The sequence below is a fragment of the Colius striatus genome, chromosome 2 (assembly GCF_028858725.1).
Source record: "Colius striatus isolate bColStr4 chromosome 2, bColStr4.1.hap1, whole genome shotgun sequence".
NCBI lineage: Eukaryota > Metazoa > Chordata > Aves > Coliiformes > Coliidae > Colius > Colius striatus.
Genome location: NC_084760.1, coordinates 65,677,693 through 65,696,306, shown reverse-complemented (window position 1 = coordinate 65,696,306; position 18,614 = coordinate 65,677,693).

Genomic DNA, 18,614 nt, shown 5'->3' with positions numbered 1-18,614 from the left:
CTGCCGACGTCACGGCCGCCGTGCCCGGAGGAGGAAGCGGTTGCTATGGTGGGAGCCGTGCGTGGCAACGCCCCAGACCCCTCCTCCACGCCTCCCCTCCTCCCTTCCTCCCCCCCGGCTCCTCGCGCAAGCGCCCGCCCGCCCGCCACCAGAGGGGCGGGTAAGGGAGCCCACGTACCCCCATTCTCTCCTCCAGCCTGGCCAGGGGGGGACCCAGTTACTGGGGGGCGGCTGCCGCCTGATTGACGGCAGCCACGCGCCGGCCGGCCAATGGCCGCCGTCCCCCTCAGCGAGGCGGGGCGGGATTTACCTGCCCGAAGGTGTGCCGCGGGCCCGGGGCGGGAGGAGGCGCGGTGGGGCTCGGGGAGCCCTCAGGGGAAAAAGGGCGGGATGTGTGCATAAAGGATTTGGGCTGCTGGGAGCGGGGCTGAAAGGCACTGAGGCAGTTGTGAGGGGAACGGCTGGGGGGTACGGAAGGGAGCAGCCAAGGGGTGGTCGTGGCCCTGAGGGAAGCAGGAGGGGAACCCTGAGGAAAAAGTAGGGAGGGGACGTGTGCTAAAAGAGGATTTGGGCTGCTGGGAGCGGAGCTGAAAGGCGCTGAGGCAGTTGTGAGGTGAACGGCTGGGGGGACACTGAAGGAAGCAGCTGAGAAGGATGTCGTGGGCCCAGGGGAAGCACCGAGGGGCTCAGGGAGCCCTGAGGAAAAAGGGAGAGATGTGTGCAAAAAGAGGACTTTGGCTGTTGGGAGAGGGGCTGAAAGGGACTGAGGCAGTCGTGAAGGGGCAGGGGGGCGGCCGAGGGGCACCAGCGGGAACAGCGCAGGGGGCTGTCGTGGCCCTGGGGGAAGCAAGAGAGGAGGCGGCCTGTAAGAGAGCAGATGGGGGAGGGTGCTCAGAAGAGCTGGCGAGGAGGAAGTGTGAGGCTTTTCTCTCTCTCTCCTTTTTTTTTTTTTTCTACTTTTTTTTTTTTTTCCTCTCGAGGCTTTTTTCACTACCTACTTTGGTGCGATCTCAGTCAGGCACTCCTGATTGGCTCGGGCCGGCCGCGCTGGCTGCGAGCTGCAGGAAACCCTGTGCATCGCTTCCAGTGGCGGCGGCAGTAGCGTCCCCGCATGAGTCAGAGCGGCATCTCTTGTTAGGTGGCTGGAACAATGAGCGGCTTGTCCTCGGCACAAAGCTGCCCACTGAGAGATCGCTGCTCCTGAGACCGGGGAGCTCGGAAAAAGCTGCCGTGCCGTGTTTATTGCAGCGGTGCTCGCCCTGAAATGTCTAATTGAAATGAAATTCTAATTTCTGTAATGTGTCTGGCCAGTGAAGCTCGGGCTTTTTCTAATAATAATATAGAATCACCCACTCATGTTAAAAAAATGTGTAAATGGTTAGATTTCTTTACCGGATCTTAACTACAGTGATGTTCCCCACTTGAATCAATGAGCAAGAAACCCCTGGCATCAAGCTTAAAATTCTCTGCCTGTTAGGACGCACAGAACAAAACCAAGGCTTAGTTGCTTTTTTTCAGGGCTGGGATATGAGGCAATAATACTTTGTAACATTAAGCTTTAGTACTAAAGATATGAGGAACACCTTACAGTTTTCATCCATATTAGTGTTCTACATGTTACATTTTTATTTTTTCCCCCCTCTCCTTGCAGCACACCCTAATAGATGCTGTTGTGCCGGTTCACATTAGATAGAAGTTGCTGAAAGACCCCATACTGAAGATGCGTGTATTGAAAAAGCAGTCCCATTGTGTTAGGCTCTCATGTTGGGTGAATTATGCTGGCCAGGGGTCCCTTTTGCAAGAGCACTTGCATCACATTTGTGATGAAACTAGCAAAAGACCTACCAGTGTGAGTTAAGACTTAAAATTGGGGTGGGTGGGTAGTTCTTCCCAAGGCTTTTTTCTGATGAATTTAATTGAGGAATGCTTAAACTTGGACCAAAATCTTAACTTATTTTGGAAGTAATAATGAGCTAAGTGAGGATGTGTTTGGGTTTGGGTGTTTTCTTAAAAAATATACAGTTCTAAACTAAGATAAAATGCCTGTGTAATTGTAGGGCTTCAGTCCTACAGATACATTTCTTTAGACAGCTTGGTCTCGTCTTTCTGCTATGACCGTTGGCCCGTTGTCTGTGCATGCAGTGTGGATGGGAGAGAAAACCAAGTTAAACTCTGTTTGGCGACAGGGGCCTCCCTGTGTGATACCTAAAGCAGACCTCCAGTGCTGCATAAGGGAACCCTGGGGCAAATTGTGCTTTTTAGTCTTAATTGATGTGGGTGATAGCTTGCTCTTGGTTGGTTTCGCTATGAAAAAGGGTACAGAAGTATGACATCCTGGGGAGGAGGGGAAGAAGTGATGTAAGGCCATGAGAACATGGCTGGGGCTGTTACATTTTGTATACTTATAAGGGAAAAAGAGTTGGAACTGGCCTGTTGGCTCAGTCTGTTTCAAGAGGTCTTGTTGCATTTTTGGAAACATTGCGGTGGGTTGAGAAAGGTACCCAGTTAGTTAAAGGAGCCTCGGCAAGGACAGGAGCTCCTTCACCAGCAGAGTGAGGGAGATCTCTCTCACTTGTTTTCTGTCTCATGGAAAAGCTATGATTGCTCTGGGAGGGGCACTGCCTGAGAACCACGGTGGCTTTTGGAAAGAAAACAGCATAGCCCAGTGAGGCATAAACACAGCAGTTGTGATGCTTTGAGGAAGCTGTAGGCCAGAGCTGTGCACCAAGATTCGCTGGCAAGTTCCTGGTTTATGGGGGTACCAGCCTGCTTTGGCACAGGGCTCTGGTGAGCTCTGTGTTGCTGTACCAGCACAGGCACTGATTGCTCCAGCCCTGCCCTGGCAGCTGCCTGATGGTGATTAGTAGTACATATGTTACAGTTTGGGAACCCCCATCTGTATGTAAATCCTGTCCTGCTCCTTGCATGGGGGAAGGGAAGTCTGTTTTTCCAGCCCTGTGCTGCTCCCTGACTTTCCAGCCCACTCCTCACATGCCTGTGACCTCAAGCATCACCCCAACTGTTCGCAGCGCTGCGGTTTATCCTCGGAGACGGCTCGTAGCAGCATTCTCATGCAGCAGCTACAGAGCTGTCATCTCAGTTCCTGAACCAAGGAGGAGCTCCTTGTTTTGTGGAGGGTGTAAGGTCATTTTAGTGCTGCTTTTTGCAAGCTGCCTTTCCATCCTTTTGACAGGATAAGGATGTGGGGCAGAGGTGGGGAAGTGGTGCCTTGAGGTTTATTGCCACACTGACTCTAACCCACTCATGGCTTACTGCTCTGCCAAAGCACACCGTGTTATGGCCAGGTGCTGTGGTGGTGTGCAAAGAGAAAGGCTAAAGGCTTCTCTGAGTGAGCCCCTTTGCCCCAGGGGTTTCAGTGCAGTACAAGGTTGTTACGAAGAAAGAAATGAATGCTATGGAGCACTGAAGCATTGTGGAGATGGAGGGGTTTTTACTAGCTTCGCTGCTTTTCAACACTGAATAAGCTTTGTCTTTTTTTTCCTAGTGTTGATGCTATAAATAAGCTAGGCTGAAAGCTCAAGCTGGATGTTTGGATGAACTGACTTGAAAGGCAAATGGCGTTTGCAATTAACCTGAAACTTCCCCTCCCCGCCTCCCCCAAAAAACTGTCCCCCAGCCATGAGGGAGCCCAAAAATTGTCAGCAGCCCTGTAGCTGGTGGTGACTGCTTTGGCTTCAGTCTGAAGCACCAGTGTGAACTGCAGCCAAAAGTCTGCCCATGAAGGACTGCTTCAAACCCCAGCGTGGTCGACGTGAAAAGTCACCCATGGAGTCCCATTTGAGAATGAAACCCAACAGCAACAGAACCTAGAGATCAGTATGCCCACCTTTCTGACTGACTTTGCAGCATTTGAGATGCTGACTACTTGCTTACTTTGTATTCCTCAGCGATTTGAACTCCCCCTCCTGTCCTCCAAGCTACTGACTCATTTCCTCCTTTAAAACCTTCCTTTTTTAGCCTTTCGCTCTTGAAGTATTTGGTGGCTGTTTTGAGCTGCCTGCTCCATGCCTTACTTAGGCAAACTCCTACATGACACCCCTGCAAGCCCTGCTCTTGTACAATGGAAATTTGGGGATTTTTCCCCAATATTTTCAGTTCTGAGAGGCAGCTTTAGCTACTGACTGCACAAACTGCTGCTTTGCTGTTGGAAATCAGGGAGGCACACAATCTGCAAAGCAGCTTGTGAGCTGACACTGCCGCTGCTTATGCTAATTGCTGTTGTCTCCCTGTTAGCCTTGCTTCCCCCCATCTGCCTGCATCCACCACCTGCTGCCTTTTCATACCCTTTCCCTCTGATCTCAAGCAGGGATCGCAGAGACTCCTCTTCGTCTGGGCAGCAGGATCAGGCCCTGACATTATGTGTTGTCTCATGCAACAGAGAAACAGTGAGTGTATCCTTGTGCAAGGCCTGAGGTGGTGGTGGCCATGAGCTTTGCTTGTGGCTGATGGATGCTACTGTAACCAACTGAGCATGCCTGCATTGTAGTCCATTTTTTTTCTCAGGGCTTATGGAATATTGGCTCAGTGCTCTTGGCATCGCAAGGCTCAGCAAAGATAATTTTAGACAGGAACAGAAAGTCTCTGTAAACCTTACAGTCATAGCTATTTCACTGGCAGAAACAATGCCATGAGAAGCCATTTGCTGTGCATTGCTGAAACGTTCTGCGGTAGGTGCACTGGAGTAAAAATTTAAAGGGAAATGTAGGGGAATTTCCAGAAACTGCTGTGATGCACCATTCCCTTTCCAAGGAGGCGGTGTGGCACAGCAGCCAGCCTGCAGGAACCAAGAGCCCAGAGTCTGGTGCAAACTAAACCTCTGCCTCAGCCTGTGGAGTAAGGCTGGGCAAGCTGGTTTTCCCCCTTTTACCTTAAGTTTCCCGTTTGTGAAATGTGTACGTTGTTACTGCCTTTCCTGTAATGCCATTTGAGATTTAGTGGAGATCAGAGATGGATGGTTGCTTATAAATACATGCTATTTTTACAGTAATGAAAGGTTGTCCTAAATTGCTAAGGATGGATGCCAGAACCCATGTTCTTTTTAATATGCTCTCAGCTTCCACAATTGCTGCAGGTTGCAGTACATTTAATTTCCATATGGTTAAGAACTCTGCAGGCTACTGGACCAAAATCTGACCCTGCTTGCTGCTGTAAAACCAGGCTAATTTATCAGCCTCATCAGAACCCTTCTGGGTAGTGTGGGATGGGGAAGGGAGCCTGATGCTTCGTGACCCCTGGGGCATTTTCACCACTGGAAGGAGGAAGTAACACAAGAAAGGCAGCCCAGGAATGGAACAGCCCCATATTAATTTAAATATGCAAGAACGTCATCAAGCTACTCTCCTACCTGGCTTGTTTAATTCTTTCTTTTTTTTTTCCCCTTTGCTTTTGTTGCCACTAAAATGCCTGTCCAAAATACTTTGTGTGATGAGAATGAAAAGTATTCTGTCCCAGATCAGCTTAAGGACTAGACACTGCTCAACTCTCACAGAAATCCTCAAAATAGGCAACAAACGCACTTAGAAGGGTTTGGTTTCCCTACGGACAGGTGAATTGGATCATAAACCCCCTTCAGTCTGAGAAGGGAGGCCTTGGGAGACCTCTTAACCAGCAAGTAAATCTTTAAGCAGCACCTCTGGCTGTATTGTTTACATGGTTACACTCCTGAGCTTTTGCTGTGAGACAACTCCTTTTATAGAGGGGGAGGGCTGAGCCAAGAGAGGCTGTGTGACTCTCCCAGCCTCAGGCAGGAAATCTGCGGTAAGCCTGGTGAAGCCTTTACTGCCTGTACAGGGTAACACCCAAACCTTCAGGCCACCTCTTCTCTGCACATGCAAGACGATAATGCTATGGCATCGAATGTGGCACAGCCGCATTAATTTCTTAGAGAAGAAGGACCTGTGGCTTATGTGGGCTTTGTTCCAGGTGTGAAGGTGATCATTGCTGAGATCTATCTGCAATGCCATTAAAAATGTTTTACTTCCTGACTAAATTATGATGGGTTTTGCACTTGCCTGCATCAGAAAAACAAAGAAACCTCTTGGCATTGTGTTGCTTCTGCAGGATGGCTCTTTTTTCTGGCTTGGCAACTGCAGGCCAGTTTGTGTTTGTTTGGGCTGTGACCACTTGCTGAACCTGTCTAGGTTGAGTTCTCAGGAGTGGGGAGAGCTTGGCTCTTGTTACTGAGGTTTAAAACTGGGAGTTTGTAGTGAAGAGGGGCTTCTGAGGGTAAGATTAAGTGGCATGTGAATTAGCCCAACCACACATATCACCCATCATGCCAGGTGCTGTACAGGCATAGGCTGGGAAATCCCCACCCTAATCTGCTTACTATCTAACCAGAAGATAAGAAATGATGGGATAATGAAAAAGGAAGCAACGAGACCATGTTAGTCAGCATGATGGGTCTTCACCAACAGTAGCCTGATATCCTGGAAGGGCTTGCTAGAGGACAGTGAAAGCTGCTTCACAGCTGTCCATATGAAGTAGCACTGGATGTAATTTCTGGGAACGCAGTGATGTATGAGGGGGTGCTGTGAGAATTTGAGGTGGTTCCTGGAGGCCTGAGCTGCAGAGCCGGCTGTGGAGAGGTTTCTAAAGCACAGCCCTGGCTGCTGTGACACTGGTGAGAAGCCACAGGCAATGACTGTGGAGCACAACTGGGACAGGTGAGCAGGGCAGATCTATCCACGGCCTGGGATTGGATGGGCCTGTGAGAGCTGGAGGGGCCAGTGGCCTTACAGCGTTCTGCCAGGGAGAGCAAGCATGCCAGGTTGGGCTCGCTTATTATTTTGCCTTGAAGTGTATCAGGCAGCATAAAAAGGGCGTTGCTTTCCTGGTGAAGCTGCCTCAGGCATTTACAGACAACACTCCTACTGCTGCTTCTGCCATGTGACTGTGCAAGGTGAGGCAGAGGAGCAGGAGGATATTGCAGAGAGACAAACTGGGAAAGAGGAGGGTGTCTCCCTGTTTCCCACAAGTGTGCAGATAGACAGCAGACACAGCCATGGATGGGAACCTCTGACAGCGTCCTGACCTCTTATCTGGGTGGTGGGTGTGATAACAGCAGGATGTGGTCTTTATGCACTGGTCAAGAGTGGCCCAGCTTTCTGGGCTGATAGCAGCCATGGTGAGCTCTGTGTTGCTCTTGTGGTTGGTCTTGTCCAAGGAAGCAGCTGTGAGAAAGACTCCACTGACAAACAGGGTGTTGTGAGTGGAGCAGCAGCCCTTTCCCACCACCTTCTTTAGATCTGTTCTGTGCCTGGATCTGTGATGGTGGCCCATGCTTGGTGTGCTGGCGCTCCTCTGCCACACTGGCTGGAGAAAGGCTGTAGCTGGTCTGGTGGGATGGACCAACTTGATGTGTTCCCAGTTGTTTTTTAACCTCAGACAGCAAGTAGGCACCATGCAGCTGCTTGCATACTCCACACCCCCAGTGGGATGGGCAGGAGAATCGGGGGGGGGGGGGGGGAAATGAAATTTGTGGGTTGAGATAAGAACAGTTTAATGACAGAAATGAAATAAAAGATAACAACAACAAAAGTAGTGAAAAGGAATATAACAAAGAGAGAAATAAGACCCAAGGGAAAAAAAAACCAAATGAAAAACTCAAGTGATGAACAATGCTCTGCGATGCCTGAGCAGTGATTGACTCTCCTCACCAGCTCCCCCACTTTGTGTACTGGGCATGATGTTCTAGGGTATGGAATGGCCCTGTGGCTAGTTTAGGTCAGCTGTCCTGGCCACGCTCCCTCTCAGCTCCTTGTGCACCTCCTCGCTGGCAGAGCATGGGAAACTGAAAAGTCCTTGGCTTAGGATAAGCGCTACCTAGCAACAACTAAAACATCAGTGTGTTATCAATATTGTTCTCACACTAAACCCAAAACACAGCCCTGAACCAGCTGCTAGGAGGAAAAATTAACCCTCTCCCAGATGAAACCAGGACACCAGTCTTCAGCAGCTGCCAGTGTCTTTCTGAGCCACTTCATTGCCTGAGTAGCACAGCTCAGATCTCTTCATGGGTCATGTCGCCCAGTAAACCGTGGGCGGGTGCTGGTCCAGAGCACGACCGGAGCTGCGTTTGAGAAGGAAGCCGGGAAGCACGGGTTGCCAGCCCATGGCCTTCGGGCTGAACCTGGTGTGCTGCAACACTGCCTTCTGCTGGCTGCCCAGCAATCCTTCCCCCGGCCCTGACACCTCTTGATCGGGCCTGAGTTCACGATGGTTCCCGGTTCCTTTACTCCCTAATCTGAGGTCAGCCTGGTCCCATTGAAGGTGGTGGTGTCCTGGCCGCTGCGTGTGGCCATGCCTGGGCCCTGAGGGTTGGTGATGCCTGATTCCCTGAGGGTGGCGGTGCCCGGGCTCTGAGAGTGGCGGTGCCCGAGTCCCTGAGGGTGGCAGTGCCCGGATCCCTGAGGGTGGCAATGCCTGGGTCCCTGAGGGTGGCAGTGCCCGGATCCCTGAGGGTGGCAATGCCTGGGTCCCTGAGGATGGCAGTGTCCGCGCTCTGAGGGTGGCGATGCCCGGGTCCCTGGGGGTGGCGCTGTCTGGGCCCCTGAAGGTGGCGGTGTCCGGGCCGCTGAGGGTATCGGTGCTAGGCCGCCGCGGGGTGTGCCGGGGGAGGGGGCGGTGAGTGTCGGCCGGCTGGCCTGCTGCCGCGGGCACGGTGTCACCTGGTGGCCGCGAAGGGCAGATACAATCCAGTACTTTACAGCTCACGGGTTTTTTTTTTTCTCCGTGTTGGTTTTGGATTTTTTTTCCTCCTCTGAGGCTTTCCCTAGCAGCCTCATGTCTCTCCCCAGATGCTGTGGCTGCCTCCTGTGGAGATGCTTAAGCTGACAGTCTTGGCCAGCTCTTGGTCGTTCCTGGAGCATGGTACAGGTTCTTAGACTGGAAGGACCATTACGGAGCTGCAGAGGGAATTGCCCAGGGACAGGCTTGCTAGGGCCTGGGATGTCACAGCTCCACTCATATTGTCATAGGTCAGATCAGTTGTCTGTCTGGCCTAGTATCCTCTTCCTGACAGCAGATGCCTGAAGAAGGATGGATGAAAGCAATTAGCTGGCAGCAGAAGATGGGCTAGATGGTCTGCTAGCCTCCAATGTGCAGGTAGGAACATCTTGAGTTTGACATTACACCTCTGTGGATTTCATTCTTTCTGGCTTCTGTGGATTTTGTCTTCTCTGATTTCTAGTCAGCACCATTTGAACCAGTGAAGACTCCTAGTGTTCACTACACCTTATGGAGGGGCAGCTGGGCAGGAGGCTGCTGCACTGGGCCAGGAGGTGGGAACAGCTCTTTGAGGTTGCATGGACATTGCTCATCTGCATGCTGAGGCTTGTGCCAGAGCGAATGCCAGAAAGGACTGGTGGTATGTCACTGCTGTCTCTCTTTTCCAGGTCCCATGGGGTTACTACGCATGCCAGATGTGTCCAGATTGTGGGTCTGCTGATCTTCAAGCAAATAGGAGCTGTGACACATAGCTGAGAACTAGGTGTCAAGGTAGGCCTTAAGGAGCAAGCTTTGTACGTGAGTTATTGGTGTGAGATGGGGTGGTTTTGGCTTCTCCAGGTCTTCTTAGACTCTTTAAGGACTACTGTACACTTGAGCTTGACTGTTCTTTAAGAAGGCAATGCCAAAAATCTGTGCCAAAAAGTGCCAAAAAGCCTGTTGCTTCATAAAAATCGTGTTAGTCTGAGATCTTTCTCACCCAAATTCTCCTGTTTTTTGGCTGGGTCTTGCTTCTGTTTTGAAGTCTCCTAAAATATGGATGATGAGGATTGAGGCGTTTCTCCCCTTGGCTGGTAGGTTAAACAGCTGCTGATGTTTCTCCAAGCAGACCAGTTCCATGCACTTCCCTTTCATTTTGTCACTGCCTTACCATAGGATCATAGAATCATTTAAATTGGAAAAGATGTTTAGGATCATTGAGTCCAGCCATTAATACTGCCAGGCCCATCACTAACCCATGTCCTTCAGCACCTCATCTAGATATCTTTTAAATACCTCCAAGGATGGTGACTCCACCACCTCCCTGGGCAGCCTGATCCAATGCTTGATAACTCTTTCAGTGAAGAAATTTTTCCTAATCTCAAATCTAAACCTCCCCTGGTGCAACTTGAGGCCATTTCCTCTTGTCCTGTCACTTGTTACTTGGGAGGAGAGACCAACCCTCATCTCACTACAACCTCCTGTCAGCTAGTTTTAGAGAGCCATAAGGTCTCTTTCCCCGACTGACATCCCATCAGCTTTTGTGTTCTCTCACTAGTATCTTGGATTCCTAGAGCAGTACTGTCTAGTTTTATTTGGACTGGAGCCATGGCATCCCCTAAAAAACGCTCATGTAAACAGATGCAGGTACCTCTTGTCCTGTGAATGTGTGTCTCAGCACAGCATGCATGTCTCGGGTGGAGAAAGGGCTGCAGAGCTTGTGTTGGGGCAGGCTACGAGCTGAGAGTTGTACCAGGCTCTAAAACAGGCACTCCTCTGCTAAAAAGCATCTTGCTCAGTGTTCACTGACTGCTTTCCAGTGCTCTAGAAGGCAGCACAGGACTGCTCTGTTTCTGTTTTGCTCTTGTGCCTTTCACCTAAGCGCGGAAAAGCAGTGAGGCTGCTGAATGCCCATCTTTGCAAATTCACATTTTGCCACCAGAGAGCTCTCCATCCTTCACACCAGTCCAAAGGTGAGGAAATAGTGGCCAACATGGCAAAAAAGAGTCCCTCAATCTCCACTGCATCCCAGCTTTCATTGTAAGAGCTGGACTCTGTGATGCTTGCTTTTTAAAAAACAAAAAAGAATTATTCTCTACTGCTTGGATGAGTTTTGCCCCTTCATTGCAGACTTGTTATGAAAATGGGCATACTGAAACTGGCTATCTGAGAAAACACAGTGAGCAGGTGGAAATCTGGTGTCAGCAATACAGTTTTCTAGTCTGTGGTGGTTTGGACAGTCTTGCTGTTGGAATAGCAGGGCTTGAGACCGCCTGAAGTTCCAGCCTTGCTGCGAGTCATTCTACAGGAAAACATGGCACTTGTGCTCACATCCAGGATCTTTGGTTCCACAGAGAGCGTTGGCACATGCAGGAGGTTTAATTTTGCACTAGTTTGAGTTTGTAATCTCCACTGATATCACTTTTCCTGTTTCATTACAGGGTGAAAGCGTTAACTCCCTTGAACAATGTAGTTTTGGTATTTTCCATCTACTCTCCTTCCTTCCAGTGCCTGTCTCTGCTCTAACCTGGCACCTCCACAAGCACATATTCCATCTCCCCACATTTCTGCTTTGCTGAGGAGACACAAGTCTTGCACACCTGGAGGAAAAGATGGATAATTGGTTTAGTTCCTTGAATATGTGAAACTGATACCTGAAAAAATAGTCCTGGATGAGCAGTCTGAGTGCTACAGTGAGTTTCAGAAAATGGCTGTGCTCTCTTTTTTGGGGGCCGATGTGATGTCTTGCCTTCCTCTACACCTCTCCTGCCCACCCCTTACCCATGTTGAGAGCCTGAGGAAGCCTTGACTCACCTGGAGCCTGTGAGATGTCACCCAAGGAGTAGTTCTTCCTTTTGTAGCCACCCCTGTGGCATCTTGGTGGAGATGAATCTGCAAACTAATAGTGTTAGTGTTATCTCCTGGCTCCAGCAGAGACTGAAGGGCCCATCCTTGCAACCACTCTCAGTTTGCTCAATCTCCTCCATTTTTGTTTGGACACCCCTTTTCTGTGGTGCCCCATACCTGATAAAAAACCTAAAAGAACTGAGGGTTGGGGAGCATAAGGCACTGTAGGTCAAAACAGTCACATCTCATCAGATCTAATCTCTCTTGTCCTGCTTTAGAGCCACTTTATCAAAAGACCAATCTGTCAGCAGTATCTAAAATCTATACCTCAAAAAAGCAGCAATAGCCTGATATTTTAAAAAGCCATTACCTCTAATGCCTCTGACCAGCTGGTGTTAGCTATGTGCCTGTGCCCCAAAGCCTGACCCTTTTCTCTCCTCACCTTATTGCCTGGAGATCCTGAGTGAGGGCCATGGTTGACTGTAGCTCTGGCCAAGAGGCAATCCTGTTCAAAGCTCTTTTGTGGAAGAAGCTGCAGAGTCATCAGGCTCCCTGCTTCTTGGAGCAGCACATTGTGCCACAGCTCAATGTTTTGATTACAATTTATTGTGCTCTGGAAAGGATCTGGTGGAGACCTAGGCTTATATTTCATTGTTTATCTTGCATCTTGCTTGGAGACTTGCAGCAGTAGGAGGAGAAGCAGGTTCCCTGCAGGTGTCGTTATGCTGAGCACTGACATGCAGTCACAGGACAGGACAAATGGGGATGCAGGCAAAGGTGAAGACTAGACTCATGTTAGTCTAGAAAATATGATCTTCAAGGGAAGGTGGAGAGAATCTGAAGGTTGCTTAGTTTAAGGAAGGGAGGACTTAAGAGGCTATAGCAATCTCCAAACATACGGGAGGTCATCTGTGCTCTTTGTAATGTGCTCTTTGTGTTTATGCTAGCTGAAGACAAACTGTGTTAGTCTTAGGGCATAGCAAGGGACATCAGAATTTGGGATCAGCAAGATGTTTCCAAGGGTAAGGATAGCAAAGCAGTGGATTAGATTGCTTGGGAAAGTGAATATCCTTTCTTGGGGGTTCTTAAAAAGCAGAACAGTGTTACTTCTGTCCGTGTCCATAGCTGGTCTGTCAGAGCAAAGAACCTCCTCAGCAAAGTTTATGCAGTGTAGAGAGAAGCACCACCTCCAGAAGCCTGTCTGGCAAATTCTCTCTTCTCAGACCTAAGATCTTTCCCATGATGGTCTACAAATGTTATATGTGCAGTGTCTGTTGGAAACTGAGTCACATAGTGCCAAGGAAGAGGAGAAGGAAGTCCTGCAAAATCCAAGTGGTTACCAGCATAATAATTTTACCCCAGGAAACTCAGGACCTATGTCTGGCACTTTTCAGTCCAGTGTGGCTTCCTTCTGACCCTGTCTGGAGTTAGCAGTCCAGGAGCATTATAAGGAGCATGGGGAGTCAAGCCTGTTCTGCAACATTATCCCTTCTCTGGTCATCACCAGTTCTGGCTGCACTGGGCAGCAGCATCCCATCAAAGACAATTGCTCCAAGCTAGAAATAGAAGCTTGTAGCAGTCCTAAGTACAGATCAGTCATGTATGTCCCTGTTTGCAACAAGAAACTGCAGCAGCTCTGGGTACTTTGCAAGAGGCTCCTGAGAAATTGCTTTCATTCTTGAGAGTGCTGCATTGGGCAGAATTGCCAAGGCAAGCCAGAAGCTCTGCTCGTGCTTTCTGAGATACACAGTGAGCTCTGTCTCACCAAGAAGCTAACCAGCAGAACTGAACAGCTGCCTGAGACAGAGATCTCACCCTCAAAAACACTCTCGCCCTCCTTATGAGATCCCTGCTCTAGGTGGAGAGCCTGATTTTCACTCCAGCCCTCAGGGATTTTAAATGAGGTGTGAATTGATGCTGGTGCCATATGAAGCATCCTGTATGTCTCCTGAGCAGCTAAAGGATCTTTAGCATGAATGAATTGGCTCTGATGCTGCAGCAGCTTCAAAAGGAATTCCACTTTTCACTGAAATAGGTTGCATTCTGACTGAAGCTTTTTTGCTATCCTGCTTCTCACTAGAAACTTACATCTAAAGAATGCGTGTCTTCAGTGATCATTGTGCACTCTTCCAGTGAGTGCTGGCACAGGCTGCCCAGGAAGGGTGTGGAGTCGTCTTCTCTGGAGGTTTCCAAACCCACCCGGACATGTTAGTGTGTGATCTGATGGAGGGGAACCTGCTTTGGCAGGGAGTTGGACTGGATGATCTCTAGAGGTCCCTTCCAACCCCTATCATTCTGTGATTCTGTGATCATCAGAACATCTTCTTAGCCCGGAGGAATCCTGTTATTGTAAGAGCTGCAACACATCAATGGCACCAAACCCCTGGATGGAGATCAGCATCCTGTAAGGCTGCCTGGCATGTAAGGGTGCTTCAAAGCAGCAGGGCTCCAGCAGCTGTAAACCTGCTGCAAGTCAGGGGAAATGTTTCAAAAGTTAAGGTGAGTTTGGGGGCATATATTTTGGAAGATCAGCACATGCTACTGTGCATCTCTGTGTGAATATTGACAGGCAAAAGCCAGCCAGGACTCTTCTAGTGTGGGAGAACTTTCTTCATCATTTATTTACCTACTCCAACACTTGCATTTTCATGAGGCTTAGACATTTCATGTATTTGCCAGAACAAACACAGCACAGGACTCTTCTAAGCTGTTGATGAAATCATTAAGGGGCTCCATGTCTCCTTGTGATTTTCCACTTCTTGGAGTTTACTTTGAGATACGGACATAAAATCTGGCACTCACAGGCACCATGTGGATTTATGGTCTTGGGAGTGCTGCTTCTCCGGAAATAATGCCTTGATCATATCCAAGCAGATGTTGTTTGTTTGTCTGTGACAGGTGTAACAGCAACGATATTTGCTTGTTAGCCATCCAAGCCATGCTTTAATTGAGATTCTTTAAAGAAGTTGCAAATAGTTATTTTTTAGTACACCAGTTCAATAAACACTCCAGTGAACTCTTTGAAGGAGAGGCTGGATTATACAAGTAAGAGAATTATGTATGGAGGAGAAATAGGGTGCTTTTTGGTCTGTTTTTTTTTTAATTGGCATATTGCAGTGGCTGCCAAGCCTTATGGTTCTATCAGTGGTCTTGGGATGTTGTGTATATATATTTTTTTTTCCCTGAAACTCCCAGCTGTTGGAATGAAGATACTGCATAAGAGTTTCCATTTTCTCATTTTTTTAAAAAAAAGTAAGTTTCTAACCCCCACGGTCGCTTAGAAAAACATGAAAACATGAGCTGAATGTTCCAGATAGGATGTTGAAATCAAAACCAAACACAATGGAAAAGTTGGTTCATAGCTTTAAAATTCAGACAGCAAATAAACAGCCTTAGATTGGCTTAGAAACCCCAGAGTTTGGAAATGTATCAATATCTCACCTTTGGGACCTTACTGCTGGCATGAGGGCACATGTGACTTTGGAATCAGAGCTTAGTGTCTTTTTTTTTGCTTGGGCAATACTGATTGTTAGTAAACATTTCTTTATAGTTCATATTTTAAAAGTAAAGATTTATATAAAATTAAAATATTTTAAAACTATTTCTCTGTTGGGAACACTTCTTTTTCCAAACTTTCTTTAGCATTGTTTGAAGCTCTTTTGCCTCTCGTTTTGTTTGTCAGCTAATTTAGTTTTGTTCTGAGTTGGGAATTTAATCCCATATCTTCTTTGGTTTATGCTTCTTTCCCTATTGACTTGAATGTTTCTGGAGATTTCCATTGTTAAGTTTAGATGTTGACCTTGGATTTGGCGTTTTCTTCCTTTCCTTGTTTTTTTTTTTTTGCTTCTTCATCCTGTTCTTTGCTTTCCAGCTTTGTTTTCAGCTGGTGCTGGAAAATTCCACCTTGGGTGGTGGGTGATGTTGCACCTGGATAGTGCCTTTTATTGGCTCAGTATGTGATGTTTCCGAGTGGCTCAGTGCAGCCACTCAAAGTCACACTGGAACTCATCGTCTGGTGACTGGGGAAGTTGTTGTCTGCTTTTGTTTTTTTTCCAGAGGAGATGACTGAAGTTTTGGTGAAAGATGTGCACAATGCAGGAATTCATGGAGCAGGAATTTCAGTCCTTCAAGCAGAACTGGCCCTGAGTGCCTGCAGTGGCAAACTTTGTGGCTGTACTGCCGGTGAAGTTGTTGGGTGGTGTGAGAGAAGTTGGAGGATGAAACACAAATAAATCCTTCTCTCTCCTCTCCTCAGCTTATGTGACATGGGAATGATGACTGTGTATCTTCATCCACGCTGCGGCCTTCAGACCAGGTTGTTCTTGCACTCTGCTTCATGCACTTCCCTTTCGTCACTGGCTTCCCATAGAATCATAGAATCATTTAAATTGGAAAAGACCTTTAGGATCATTGAGTCTAGCCATTAATACTGCCAAAACCATCACTAATCCAAGTCCTTCAGCACCTCATCTATGCATCTTTTAAATACCTGCAGGGATCTTCATCTGTGCCACAGCCTTCAGATCAGGTCATTCTTGCACTCTGCTTCTGGAGCTGATAGGCAAATTCAAGCTCAGATGCTGCCTTGTCCCAGACTCTGATGCTTTCTGAAAGTTGGAAGGTGGAGGTCTAAACACAGTTGCTGTGGACCTAAGATCTTGTTCTTAGGAGGTGGCTGGATTGGACACATCCCTATCCACAGCAGCTAGGTGGAGACAACGCATCTGAAGAGCATCCTGAAGTATGTGTGACAACTGTGGGTGCATGAAGGACAGAAAGGCCTGATGGTGTGAAGTTACTGTATCTCTGTATTGCCCAGCTGCAGATGAAGTAGTTTCTTTGCAGCCAGTACAGTTAGTGGCTGTTTTCCAGAGACCATCATCCTGCTCTAAACCTGTCCTGGACTGTTTTGGAAAGGGATGGTTTCTCTCCTGGACTGTGGGAGGCAGGTTGCTTCTCATGTGTCTGCATTTAGGGGAGAAACCACAGGTGAGCATTAGTGCTTCCACATGGTATTGACTCTGCAACAACCCTTGCAGACTGCCTTCTCTCAGCTTCTGCAGGCAGGCTCCCAGCATTTAGGACCATTTCTGCCCTGGGGAAGTTTCACCTAGCTGAAAGGATGTTTTTACACCTGGACAATCCTGTGTTTAGGATGAGACAAAGTACTATCCCTGGTGCAATTTTTTCTTTTTCAAATGTCTTTCAATATTTTGTCAGGGTTAGAAAAACACAGAATAAGAGGTGCAGCTCTGAGCATATATGAGATAGAAATATCTTAACCATGGACAGTCTTACTACAGCTTATTTGTCAGAATCCTTATCTTCAGAGCTTAAGCATTTGTGTCTATCATCCTGTAGTTTACCCCATACTAGACCCATGAGTGTCCAGGGCTTTGAAGCTATAAGGATAGTTAGTGGTGAAGCTCTTATATTTCACCTAACTTAGGCCTTTCCCAGTATTATTAACCTCAGAGATGGTCCCATCTGAGTGCAAAGCAAGGGACAATCCATACATTAAGCAGTGTATATGACAAGCTGCCATAGAGGCAGGGGTAGCTTTATTTGCATCTTAAACCAGCAGAGAGAGTTGCCTCCAAAGTTTGCCTACCATAGACTGGGCAAGACCCTGAGTAACATGGTCAAGGTGGATATGCTTTGAGCAGGGACCTGGGCTTGATGACTTCAAGAAATCTCTTCCAACTTAGATTACTCTATTTGAGAAGCATTAGATTGCAGGGGACTTGCTAGAGACCACGTAGGAAATTTGTAACAGAACCAGTGCATCTGGTAACAGATCCTGCATCCTGCCACTGAGTGAGGTTGCAGCAGGCAGGCTGAGTTATCCCAGCTCAAATAAATAAAGAGTGGCATAGCTGGGGAGAGAGAGAAGTGTGGAGAGGCATTCCTTTGAGCCACACATCAGGTCATACCTCATAGCAAGGACTGACTTATCTATGTTTGCCAGTCTTTAGTAAGTGGTGTGCACACACATTTCAGAGGAAGCTGTTGGATGGCATATAGTGATTAGAAGCACTTAAACGGGCAGAGAGAGATATAGAGAGTTAAAGGTGGCATGGCCAGGTCTGTGAAGATACTGTGACACTGCTGGTCTCCAGAGCAACTAGTTGCCCACTTCTTAAAACACTCATTTCTGAACTGCTACTTAAAATTCCTAAGTGGAGACTTTGCAGAAAGCATGACCTCAGAACAGGACTGTTGGAACTCAGCGTAGCTGCTGGAACAAGATGCAATGGCCCAACAAGTGAAAAATCCCAATTTTTCTTTTCTTTGCTGGCTTTCTCAGCCTCTCTTCAAACTCTGAAGCACGTTGGAGTTTGACCATCAGAGCCCAAATCTGTCAGCTGTCTGAGAGTAGTGTTTTTTGACAGATCTGATGCCTTCAGTGCTTATTTCTCCTTCCTTCTTCTTGCCCATTTGGGGTGTTGTTGCAAGGTGTCTGTGGTATTTCTCAGCAATGTTTTTGATATTTGCCAGTAATGCCTGTGCCTGGTTGCTGGATTTATTTGGGAACAGTTTGCTGGAATACTTTTATCTGAGAAACATCTCCTGTGGAATATTTTTCTCTGCGAGGAGTTTGGTTTTTCCTTTTCTTTTAAAACCATGTTTGTTGTGTAAGAGCAGGCAGAGTATCCCTGTTTTGGACATGTTCTGTAATATTTTCTTGAAATTGGCTGATCCTGTAAATGTTCTTGCCAATAAACTTGAGAGTGTCAGCAGAGAGAAGCTCTGTTGTGTGGTGTTGTAAGGACCTTTATCATTATTGAGGTAAAAGGGATCTACTAAAACATCTAGTTTCTTGTTAGAATATGAATAGACAGAACAGAGAAAACACAACTCCTAGATATCAGAGGTGGAAGAGATCCAGAGTGCCCATTTTGTCCACTTCCCTGTCTACATGCAGAGTTAACCCAAGTAAAACTTCATAACTGCTGTTTGTCTGTGCAAAGGTGTGGAGTCCATCCCCTCTCCTGGCAAACTGCTCCCCCATCAGAACAGGGTGCACCATCTGTGCCTAT